Below are 13,359 nucleotides of genomic sequence, written 5' to 3' on the forward strand. Positions count from 1 at the left end.
TTACGGGATGCAGGGCATATATTTCGGACTAGGTCAACTACAACTTCAGTTAGCGTGCGATGTGATTCCGCCGCCGCAACAAAGATCATACAGAAGTGCTTCTAGCCTGCAGTTTACGGGATGCAGGACATATATTTCGGACTAGGTCAACTACAACTTCAGTTAGCGTGCGATGTGATTCCGCCGCCGCAACAAAGATCATACAGAAGTGCTTCTAGCCTGCAGTTTACGGGATGCAGGACGTATATTTCGGACTAGGTCAACTACAACTTCAGTTAGCGTGCGATGTGATTCCGCCGCCGCAACAAAGATCATACAGAAGTGCTTCTAGCCTGCAGTTTACGGGATGCAGGACATATATTTCGGACTAAGTCAACTACAACTTCAGTTAGCGTGTTTCTGCATTTTTGCATGTCTTTTTTTTCTCCCTCTCTTTCTCTTTCATCGGGCCTCATTTTACAGTACATATGAAGTAGCACGCCAATCTTGTAATAGGTTCATTTCTCCGGTTAACATTAACCAATTCCATCTTCGTCTCTTCGATAAAGAGTGGTAGAGCAAAATTCTATCTTCAGCAAACTTTCATCCTTGCGATGTGCACCAGAAGCTAAAGGATATTGTTCTATTAGTTCAATAGATATGACATAGTTTTGGGTTGTCCTCAGGCACGTAGCCAAAGGGGGGCCGGGGCAGGGCCCGGACCCCCCTCCCCAAAATTAAGCAGCATATCCCCCCCCTCACAGCCCCCCCCCACCACTCTTCTCGTACATTCCTAAAGCGCCGACAAATCAATCTATTCGGCGGTCAAAATTTTGCTAAAAGTCAGCAACTAACCTTCTGTATTGTTTTTGGCGTCCATCAACAGAAAAAATCACCATGTGGGCCGATCCTGGCGATAGTGCAGAAAGGGTCCAAGATCAATGGCACATACCACTGTGGGCTCGGCAACCTGTAACACGCCCTTCGGCATCTTCGGGATGGGCCCTACGTATGGGATCGAGTGCTTGACGCCTGCTTCACCTCCGCCGGGCATCGGCCTGGTGTTGTACTATGTACGGGATCGGCCCACGTATGGGGAGTGCTAAACGCCTGCTTCCCCTTTGCCGCGGATCGTCCCGGCATTGCACTATATTCGGGCCGACCCGCGGCGGAGGTGAAGCACTTTGCTTCTCGTTTGAGAGCTTTGACTGTCGTCAGCTGTAGCTGCCATTTCATCTTCACAGAGGGGAATGGTTGTCCATTTTTTCACTCATTTTGGATGGCGGTAGTTATCGACATCTCTTGGGGTGTGAAGGCCAGTTTTCTTATCGATTCGGGGCCCGCGCGATTAACTCGAGATCAGTTCAGTTGTCACCACCTATTGTGCAAGTCGAGGCATCTCTCCTTTCTGCCTCTCTCACTTTCTGTCACCATCTGTTCAACAATCACGCGCATCGCTGTTGCTTCGTTAGTTCAAACTTCTCTGTTTAGATTGACCCAGGGACTAGGAAACGGGTTCAGTTCGTAGTCAGCTGGTCTGTATGCTCGCGGAACGAGTGGCGACCGGAGAAAACGCCAGTGGCGTTTAACTTTTCTTTTTGCTTCATTATTTTCTCGAGTGATGGCTCGCCGCGACGCTGGCTGATCCTCGGAACCATATACCCGCGATATGGGTTAGGTAAGGTGGAAAATGAAGTAATGCGAAACAGCGTCCATTATCAGACCCTGCAACAACCGTTAAACCCATAAGCAATATGACTGTCACCAATTACCTCGTGTCTGGGGTTTCCTAATTGTACAGCACTTTTCGTCCAAAATTGGCAACTGGAAACAAGAGTCGCAAGGATTTGAGAAATTAAGCGTTCTACTAAGGGAGAGAGCCAAGGCAACAACCAAATTGGAAGGAAAAGCAAACATTCTAAGAGTTGGGGCCGGGCATGAAATAGATGGTAGCTGGCCCATGCCATCATCCGACTCATCCACGCTAAGGACGTTGTTGAAGGGAGGGACTTGTTCTCATCGAGAACGAGGAATACGGGATTTATTTACAATATCTACAGGAAGGGTGGAGAACACTACATTTCATCAGTCTAGCATGACTGAAAGAGAACGCACACTGAGCAGCCGCAAAACGGCTGCTTAAAAACACTCTGTTCTCCCTAGATCCCTAGGTAACGGCCGTTCAACCTTCGACCAATGGGAGCGTCACAAGTCATCGTAGTCGACCCGCCTTTGAAGGGGAGGGTTCACACACTCACTTCCGCACTTCGGTTTCACTGAACACACCGAGGTGAGAGGGCTCTTGAAGACAGGGGTCTTGACCCGAGCAGGCGCCTCTTGATCCCAGAGCTGACCACGCAGTCAGTAGCCGCCGCGTCTGTCCATTGACTGTGGCGACTTCTGGGGCCCGTGAGATCGCACCACAAAACACTCTGTTCCAGGAGTTCTCTGGCTCCAAGAAACCGTGAAGGCGACGGCGAATCAACTAACAATACTGTGTCCGCCGACCGTCACTAGACATGCCGGCGCCGTCAGGCTGTTGAAGAGGCACATTGTGGTCCTTACAAAGCGAGTCGTCGCAGTGGTCTGGGAAGGGTTTGGAGGTCGGTTCTCCGAGGATTGCCAGCCCCCGCAGGCCGATCGTAACAACATTAACAAATTTAACGGTTCTTTATGAAAATATTTATTGATCAACATCTTTTTATTTAAAGAAGAAGTAGAGGAAATACCGCCGGAAGTGGAGAATAATTCCGTATGTTTTGAATGATGCTTCTACGGTTATCAGTCGAGCGGCCTGACGTATAGGCACTTCTCTGCTGCGCGGATGTGGGTGTTTTTCTAACCTTCCGCGGTGGACGCCGTACGTCTAGAACCACAGCGTCCTGAGCTCTACGCGGTTGTACGGGACAGGTGACCAAGCATCGTTACGCAACTTCCCAAATAACACGAGTCAGTTTTGACTTGGTAGAGCAGTGAACGAAGGATCCAAAAGAACTGTGATTGTTCCGCAAATATATTTCTCTCTACTTTTTCCAGAGCTAATTCAAAAAACGATACTAAATTTTTTTATTTATGCGCAAGTCCATTTGATGTGGCTCCTTCTTTTCCAAGTTAAGGAGAGGTGCATCTCACAGGCGTACCTGTGAGATACACCTTATTTCAATTATCTTTTGCGGGTTTACGCGTCTGTATGGTGAATGGTGGGCATTATTCACATTTGTACTAATAGAGGCACCTCCCCCTCCCCTCATTTCCACAGAAAAGTTACCTTCGGTTGCCTCCCCTCCCCCCGAAAAAAACAAATCCTGGGTACGTGCCTGGTTGCCCTGCAAATGCTTAGAAAACAAGAATTTGACTTGAATTCGCAAATGTCCGAGATTTGGTTTCGCCTCAGGAAAACGATGTTCCCTTTGGTATGTTGCCTTCTTCGACTACTTAATTGGTTTATGGAAAACACTAATGTTGGTCCGCAATGCTGAACTCAATCTTTCCTAGAAATCGCAGTTTAGTCAACTGATAGCTCACTTGGAGCACTTCAATAACGAGGCAAACTCTCAACTTTACTGGGACCTAGGAACGGGCGCCTAAGCGGTGCGCTCTAAAAATAAAACGCTTCTGTCCAGTCCACAAGATACCATACACCGCTGATGTTTTCGATACGTTAGACGAAGCCCTGTAGAGCTTGCCCACTTCAGGTATCTGCGTCTTTTCCAAATATATTTATTTCTTTTTTTTTATTTGCGTGTGTGCCCAGCTCGTCGTCTTCGATCCCATTTTTTGTGTTTGTCTTTTTAATGCCTTCCTGGTTCTTCTTCTAGTTATTCTTCTTTCTCATATTTCATCCAAATAATCTAGAGTTGGGTGATCGATTAGGCAAACCTCTCCCGTTCTCAATACAGTTGTTCTCCCTCCTTCGCCCCACTAACCACCATTGCCCCCCGCAACTGAAGAAACCACCAGCCATTGGTTTCAAATAAAAGTTATGTCCACACAAAGAAACTCGTTCTTTGTCGACGCAGCCGAATATCCGAACGGCCAAAAATACACCGCCGTAGTCATAGACACAAGCTCCCAAATCAGAGTCGCATGAAGTATATGCACCAAACACTCGGAAATAGCGGAGGAAGTAGCAATCGCGCTGGCCCTCACAGAACAGGAATGTGAAGTCGTACTAAGCGACTCGCAAACGGCATTAAAGAATTACGCCAAAGATAGAATTTCCAAGGAAGCCCTGTCCATTCTGGCCAAAGCGGGCAGATCCAAAACCGCGAGCTCGAGGATAATATGGTTCCCCGCACACGTCACCACGGAAGGCGACGCGCTCCCGAACCTAAACGACACGGCGCACCGGACGGCGCGAGACATGACCCGCCACGCCGAACAGGGCAACGCCTCTCGCACGACAGCGAACGCTTCTCGAGCAGAACGGGACAGGCTCATCAGATACAACGACATAACCAGTACTTATCTAAACGCCAGAAGGATATACCCACTGCCGAGTCCTAAATTGAACAGGAGGCAAGCCGTCGCCAGGAGACAACTCCAGACGAACACCTTCCCTGATCCATTCCGTCTGAAACGTACTTTCCAAGATAAGCATCAGGACGACACGTGCAAATTGTGCCAGGAAGGACCAGCAACACTCAAACACATGCTGTGGGAGTGCAATGTAGTTATAGGAAGGATGGCAGTTGCTCCGGAGACCCTGTCGTCGATGTGGGCCGCCGCTCTGCGCAGCTCAGAACTCGGAATCCAGACGCGGGCAGTCCATCAAGCCCGTGAGGCGGCGTTGAGGCAGGGCCTTGACGTTCCCCCGTGGGAGACCTGAGCCCGGGTCGCGTTAAACCTTGCCGGACGTACAATAAAGTTGTATCCATCCATCCATCCATGCATCCATCTCTGTCTTTCAGAAACAGAAATAAGTTATTCATGTGACAAAAAAGTTTGAAATGCAATGAAACATTCAAACCAGCAATCACCGTAACATAAAGTAAAGTGCTCGCATTGTGGAAGTGTCGTAAAATGTTGGTAGCGCAAAAAACTATATGAATGCATTAAAATATAGCAGACAACAAACAACTCAATGTTTCGGTTTTCTTTAAATATTTTTTATTATACTTGAACAGTAAAAAAAAAGACGAGGAAGAAGAAGAATCAGCTCATGTCTTGTTTCCACCAGCGTCGATTTGCGGCCCTGAAAGCCGTGCTTACATTTTTTATTACCTTCCCTTTCAATTGTTCAATGATTGCTTTCGTTTTGGTCTTTGTTCGGCAGCATGCAAATTGATACTCTTCCTTGCTTCGTACTTTCTCTGGTGACAGCTACGAGTAACAGTGCCTTGCGGCTTCTGTGTGTGCGGTTTATTTTCATGATGGCTCCTTTCTCCACGTCATGCATCCTACTACTGCGCGTTTAAGGAAGCAGCGTTTTCGCAATTCCTCACTATGTTATGTATGTGAAGGCGCATCTCATATACGCGTCATGAAATACATCCTAATTCTGGCTTATGAACGTGGCATTAGCGTCTATATTTCTATAGGTAATCTGAAAATAATGTTCCTGAACTGAAAGCTGACATTTCTTGACAAGCATCTTAATACGGCTGAGAATCGATTTCATTCACATAGGTATACGTACAGAGAGTTAACTCAGTGGAAGCTACTCAACAACTGATGACGTTTTCCTGTTCACCGGCTATGGCCGCAGCGTAAGGCAAAACCTTCAGGACTCAGTAAACAACACATATTGTTGGTCTTCTCGAGGTCAGCTGCAACCCTTTGCACCGTATATAGATTACACAGTTTGAAGCTGATTGATCATTTCCTCTATCCTACTTATTCTGTATTTTTGTTCCTGTAGATCGTCTTTCTTTCTTTCTTTCTTTCTTTCTTTCTTTCTTTCTTTCTTTCTTTCTTTTTTTCTTTCTTTCTTTATACCACGGCTTTATTGATGTATATACTTGGACAGACCAATATTACTTGCATGCGCGTGCCAACCATATGAACCTTTTGATAATGAATAAACGACAGCAATTCCCTGTTTTATTTGCCTTATTTTTCGCAAATAAGTACATTTACAACACAATAGCTCACAATAATCATGTCTTTTCGAGAAATGCACGGGCAACGCTTAGACAACGTTCTGCTCATAGGATATATATATATATATATATATATATATATATATATATATATATATAAAATCTGTGCAACTAGGTTTAAGAGGAAGCTTTAGCTCGGGCACAACTCCGACGCGGCCTATTCAAATACATGTAAAAACGCAAAAACGTTTTTATGAGATAACCCCTGGACCGATTTTGATGGAATTTGTTGCATTTGAAAGAGAAAGTTAAATTCTAGTGACTGTTGGAAGCGGAATTTCGATTTAGGGCTTGAATTTTCTTTAAACGATTTTCAAATATTTGACCGTTCGAAAAAAATAGAAGCACGAAGTTTACAAATTCATAGCTCTGCATCAAGAACTGATATCGCGGTTCTGTGAACGGCATCCATTAGATCATTCAAAGCGGACAAATTCAATATGTCATTTTACATCTTACGTGAATTTGTTGCGTTGATTACAACGGTTTTGCAGAAGTTGTATTTCCCTATGATTAAATTTTTTTATATTCATGTGTAAGATATCAATTTTGTCCGCTTTAGATGTACTATTAGATGCAATTCACAGAATTGTATTAGCATTTTTAGTGGTTGAGTTACAGAGTTGTAAACTTGATAGTTTCGTTTTCTGAAAATTTTTAATTTTTGTCAATTTTTAATAAAAAATTGACGACCTAACTCAAAAATTCGAAACCAACAGTCACTAGATTTTAAGGTTTTCTTTTAAATGCAGCAAACCCCGTCAAATTTGGTGCAGTGGTTGCCGAGAAAAACGAATTCTCCTTTCACATGTATTTAGATAGGAGCACCCGAGCTAAAGCTTCCTCTTAAGCGCTCATCTATAGAAGTCACAAATGTACGCGCTGACACGAAAGCAACAAATATCCCTTATCAGGCATTCAAAAGCTGGCTTAAAGATTAAATGCTTCTTATATTACAAACGTTTAATGATGCTCACCAGTGTTTTCCTCAGTGCAATATAGCTCAAAAGCTAAAAAAAACAGTCACAAAAAGTGCCAAGTCTCTGTTAAAGGGGAACGAGTACATGTTATAGCAAAACCTGGCTTGTCCTGTTGCAGTTATTTTGGGATGCTGATGGCGACGAGCTACGCTTGGCGAGACCTCGCGATAAAATTATCCTTATACACTGGTGCTGTCTCAAGATATATCTTGCTTAAAATACATTGTACGCGCACCCTAAATTCTACTGTTTCCGTTCAATTACGTGCTTCAGCCTGAGAAGCCCGTTTTCGCATCTCTTGGAAACAACACAGCTAGAGCTTTCGCTCCATACCGACTTCGATGACACCTATTTAAGTACAAGTAAAACGGAGAAATGCTTTTTTTCTCCAGATAACCTCTGAACCGATATTAATGAAATGTGTTGCATTTGAGAGAAAAAGTGATATTCTAGTGAGTGCAGCAAGCCTAATTTCGATTTGTCTGCTGATTTTATCGAAATAAGAATTGCCGATATTTGGTAAGCAGAAAGAAAAATGAAGCATGAAGTTTAAAGTTTGGCATCTCTTCACCAAAAACAGATATGGCGACTCTGTAAACTCCATCCGTTCGAGCATCTAAAGTGGACAAATTTGTTGTATTAATTTACAGCCTACGTAGAGTGTTTATAGTGTTTACAAGTGCTTTGTAATATTCTTATTCGCAAGGTAGCAGTATGACTCTCAAGAACATATAACACATCAGTTTTGTCCACTTGGAATGTATTATCAAATGCAGTTATCAGAACTGTTAAATCATTTCTTATTGCTGAGCTTCAGAGTTATAAACTCATATATAGTACTCTTTTCCTAATGTTTAGCAATTTTCAGCAATTTTTTTAAATCAACCAAAATAGAAACGTCGCTTCCAATAGTCACCAAATTTTAACTTTCTTCTTCTAAATGTAACAAACCTCATCAAATTCGATGCAGTGGTTGCCGAGAAAAACGATTTCTCTTTTCTCGTGTATTTAGACAGGAACCCAGAGCTGAAGCTTCCTCTTAAGCTGTAGGTGAGTTGACCGCTGACCTGATGCATAGCAAAGAGTGCTAATGAAGTTTTCTTACCAAATAAGCCAGTTTCGTTGAAGCGGCGTTGACGTCCGTCATGGCCAATTCCTTCAAGGGCGCAATGCCTTTATTATACAAGCCTCGGCAAGGATTTTTTCGTGGACACACCGACCATGAAGTTCAATTATAAGGAGCAACTTGAACTCTCAGTCTGTTAACTAAAGCCTTTGCATCTTCCACACCGTAACATCAACAGTGTCACTGACAGCACACTTAGAAAAGGGAAACAGGGTCCCCCATATTCACAAAAAAAGTTCTTACGCTAAAATGATTCATAAGAGACGTCTTCATTCAATCCTAACGCTGCGATGCAGCGACGGCGTAGAGGTAGAGCATCCGCCGCGCGTGCAAAAGGACCGTGGTTCAAATCCCTGTGCCGCGCAATTTTCCACCGGATTAAAAAAGAAAGAAAAAAAATCCGCGTGTTGACTAAATTGTATAAACAGGCCTGGAGTGCGGCCTGATCCCGGTGACCAGAACCGGTAACGCGCTCGTTCACCAGAGCAGGATTGACCACCCTGGTGCAGTACTTGGCCACAACCTCCTATATGAATACAACAATCAAACACCGGCCCTCAGACCCCAGCAGCTGCGAAGCAACGGACCACGGTGGCGATCAGACTTGTGACGCAGCAGTGGGTGCTAAGAATCCCTGGGTCCGGACAGACCGCCATTGGAATCTGAACCTGGCAACGTTTAACGCTAGAACGTTATCTAGGGAGGCGAGCCTAGCAGTGCTATTGGAGGAATTCGCGGGCAGTAAATGGGATATAATAGGGCTCAGTGAGGTTAGGAGGACAAAAGAAGCATATACAGTGCTAAAAAGCGGGCACGTCCTGTGCTACCGGTGCTTAGCGGAGAGACGAGAACTAGGAGTCGGATTCCTGATTAATAAGGATATAGCTGGCCACATACAGGAATTCTATAGCATTAACGAGAGGGAGGCAGGTCTTGTTGTGAAACTTAAGAGGTACAAACTGAAGGTCGTGCAGGTCTACGCCCCTACATCCAGTCATTATGACCAAGAAGTCGAAAGCTTCTATGAAGACGTGGAATCGGCGATGGGTAAAGTCAAAACAAAATACACTATACTGACGGGCGAGTTCAATGCCAGGGTAGGCAAGAAGCAGGCTGGAGACAAGTCAGTGGGGGAATATGGCATAGGCTCTAGGAATAGCAGGGGAGAGTTATTAGTAGAGTTTGCAGAACGGAATAATTTGCGGATAATGAATACCTTCTTCCGCAAGCAGGATAACCGAAAGTGGACGTGGAGGAGCCCGAATGGCGAGACTAGAAATGAAATCGACTTCATACTCTGCGCGAACCCTGGCATCATACAAGATGTAGACGTGCTCGGCAAGGTGCGCTGCAGTGACCATAGGATGGTAAGAACTCGAATTAGCCTTGACTTGAGGAGGGAACGGAAGAAACTGGTACATAAGAAGCCGATCAATGAGTTAGCGGTAAGAGGGAAACTAGAGGAATTCCGGATCAAGCTACAGAACAGGTATTCGGCTTTAACCCAGGAAGAGGACCATAGTGTTGAAGCAATGAATGACAATCTTATGGGCATCATTAAGGAGTGCGCAATAGAAGTCGGTGGTAACGCCGTTAGACAGGAAGCCAGTAAGCTATCGCAGGAGACGAAAGATCTGATCAAGAAACGCCAATGTATGAAAGCCTCTAATCCTACAGCTGGAATAGAACTAGCAGAACTTTCCAAGTTAATCAACAAGCGTAAGACTGCTGACATAAGGAAGTATAATATGGATAGAATTGAACATGCTCTCAGGAACGGAGGAAGCCTAAAAGCAGTGAAGAAGAAACTAGGAATAGGCAAGAATCAGATGTATGCGTTAAGAGACAAAGCCGGCAATATAATTTCTAATATGGATGAGATAGTTCAAGTGGCTGAGGAGTTCTATATAGATTTATACAGTTACAGTAGTACCCACGACGATAATGTGAGAGAGAATAGTCTATAGGAATTTGAAATCCCACAAGTAACGCCGGAAGAAGTAAAGAACGCATTGGGAGCTATGCAAAGGAGGAAGGCAGCTGGGGAGGATCAGGTAACAGCAGATTTGTTGAAGGATGGTGGGAACATTGTTCTAGAAAGACTGGCCACCCTATATACACAACGCCTCATGACCTCGAGCGTACCGGAGTCATGGAAGAACGCTAACATAATCCTAATCCATAAGAAAGGGGACGACAAAGACTTGAAAAATTATAGCCCGATCAGCATACTGTCCGTTGCCTACAAAGTATTTACTAAGGTAATCGCAAATAGAATCAGGAACACCTTAGACTTCTCTCAACCAAAGGACCAGGCAGGATTCCGTAAATGCTACTCAACAATAGACCATATTCACACTATCAATCAGGGGATTGAGAAATGTGCGGAATATAACCAATCCTTATATATAGCTTTCATTGATTACGAAAAAGCGTTTGATTCAGTCGAAACCTCAGCAATCATGGAGGCATTATGGAATCAGGGTGTAGATGAGCCGTATGTAAATATACTGAAAGATATATATAGCGGCTCCACAGCCACCTTAGTCCTCCATAAAGAAAGCAACACAATCCCAATAAAGAAAGGTGTCAGACAGGGAGATACGATCTCTCCAATGCTATTCACAGCGTGTTTACAGGAGGTATTCAGAGACCTAGAGTGGGAAGAATTGGGGATAAAAGTTGATGGAGAATACCTTAGTAACTTGTGATTCGCTGATGATATTGCCTTGCTCAGTAACTCAGGGGACCAATTGTAATACATGCTCACTGAACTTGACAGGCAAAGCAGAAGGGTGGGTCTAAAAATTAATCTGCGGAAAACTAAAGTAATGTTTAACAGTCTCGGAAGAGAACAGCAGTTTACTATAGGTAGCGAGGCACTGGAAATGGTAAGGGAATGCATCTACTTAGCGCAGACAGTGACTGCGGATCCGGATCATGAGACGGAAATAATCAGAAGAATAAGAATGGGCTGGGATGCGTTTGGCAGGCATTCTCAGATCGTGAACAGCAAGTTGCCATTATCCCTCAAAAGAAAAGTGTATAACAGCTGTGTCTTACCAGTACTCACCTACGGGGCAGAAACCTGGAGGCTTACGAAAAGGGTTCTACTTAAACTGAGGACGACGCAGCGAGCTATGGAAAGAAGAATGATGGGTGTAACGTTAGGGGGGGGGGGGGATAAGAAGAGAGCAGATTTGGTGAGGCAACAAACGCCAGTTAATGACATGTTAGTTAAAATCAAGAAAAAGAAGTGGGAATGGGCACGGCATGTAATGAGAAGGGAAGATAACCGATGGTCATTAAGGGTTACGGACTGGATTCCAAGAGAAAAGAAGCGTATCAGGGGGCGGCAGAAAGTTAGGCGGGCGGATGAGATTAAGAAGTTTGCAGGGACAACATGGCCACAATTAGCACATGACCGGGGTAGTTGGAGAAGTATGGGAGGGGCCCTTGCAGTGGGCCTAGCCAGGCTGCTGCTGCTGCTGATGATGATGATGATGAATCCTGATGCAGGACATATTAGCGAAGACAAATCGCCCCCCCCCCCCCCCCCCCCCATAATAGAAAAGCAGATAGTACTTATGAACGAGAAGCATTGTGAATTCGGCCCCAGATTGTAACACTCCTTTCCTTCATCCTTTCCCTTGAACACCTTTCTGCGGTACTGCATATAAGTAGTGGTGCCTTGACACGAAAGCGATGACTAAGCGATTTCAGCGCGCGTCTAATGCTGCCAATACAGAACGATGAGCGTGAGCACATTGCCAGCCAGCGCGTACAGAATATTTAAATATAGAGGTGTCATAATTTAGTGACGCTGCACAATCGCGCTCCCAACGGCGAGTCCCTAGCAAAAGTCGTACGAACGTTGTGGCAAGAAGCTCTCAGCCCTTTACGGTCGAATAACCTGACATCACGTTTGCCGCGGGCCACGTTACTTTTTTAAGCACTTGGCTCGGGTTCGTATTTTCGCCTTATTCTAGTTTCCACCGCTTGTCTCCAGAATCAAGGCCACGGTGTACGGCTACGTGCCGCGCAGCGGACGGTGCCCGGAGGCGTATTCGGACGAGGGCAGCATCGGATAACGTCGGAGCGCAGCCACGGAGGCCTCGGGCCAGAGAAGGGGGTGCACGAGGCGACGGCGACGGCAAAGACGACGACGACGAAGGAGAGAGGACCCGTGGCATGCGATAGGAAACCAGTTCCACCAGCACGTCTAGCTGGCCCAACTGCTGGCCGGACTGCTTTTCTTTTTTTTTTTCCTGCCGGTCGGCCCTCCACCGCCGGTATATACAGCGTGTGTAGCCGCACCTTGGAAATCTACGGATGAGCTCGCGCGCGCGGGTGTCCGCACGCATCGGCGCGCCACAGCGGCAATCATTCCGGTTTCGATGGTCGACACCGCCACGTCCCTCGAATAAACGAGTGTATATACGCCACCTGCCCCCTCTCCGCTCCAAGTGCACGTGCAACCACCGTCTCACGTCTCGAATATATCGGTGGTGGAGGCAGCAGCGCATCATCAATGTTAATGCAGCCGCCACCGCCTGCACCCCCCTCCCCCCCCCCCCCCCCGTTTAAACCGAGCATTGCGTAATAATGAACGGTTTCTGGGCTGTATACGCGAGGAGACGTTACCGTCACGCCGCCCATAGAGCACCCGATAAGGACGTCGGGTTTGGCCTCGCCGTGTGGCATGGCGTGGCTTTTCCAAGTGGCTCTGAGAGGAGGTGCGGTCGTGGTTTGTTCCGAGTCGCGGTGGGCGCGGCGCTCAAGTAGCCGCCGCGCAACCGTTGTTCCGGTTGCGAGGCGATTGGTTCTTCACCCGTGTGTATGTACGCATACGGGTCTTCTAAGGGCCCATTATTACACCGCCGCGTGTCTGCTTTCATCAGAGAGGAGCTTCCTGTCGGGGCGTAATAGCAGCTGCATTTTACACAGGCTCGTGTGTGTGTGTGCCACATGCGCGCAGTGTGCGTGGAAGACGGCCGTGTAGGTGCGCAGGGTTGAATCTGTGGCCTTAGCCGCGTCACTGAAGCGAGAAAGAAAAGGGAAATCTACGTTTAGCATTTACGGCAACTATAGAAGAAAGGTTTCTTTCTTTTTTTCTTTTTTCCTATAAGTGGTCCCTCCGCTACCAACGTTTTGTGCTCTGTAGCTGTTGGTT

The 13,359-nt window shown here is 46.0% G+C and overlaps 1 protein-coding gene across 1 annotated transcript in view; it reads left to right on the forward strand.

Annotated features, from left to right (window-relative positions):
* The window catches only part of LOC126541909 (uncharacterized), a 162,657-nt gene that overhangs the window by 42,275 nt on the left and 107,023 nt on the right, over window positions 1-13,359 (forward strand). The gene's annotated exons all lie outside the window — the stretch shown is intronic.

Source organism: Dermacentor andersoni, chromosome 2 (genome assembly GCF_023375885.2).
Source record: "Dermacentor andersoni chromosome 2, qqDerAnde1_hic_scaffold, whole genome shotgun sequence".
NCBI lineage: Eukaryota > Metazoa > Arthropoda > Arachnida > Ixodida > Ixodidae > Dermacentor > Dermacentor andersoni.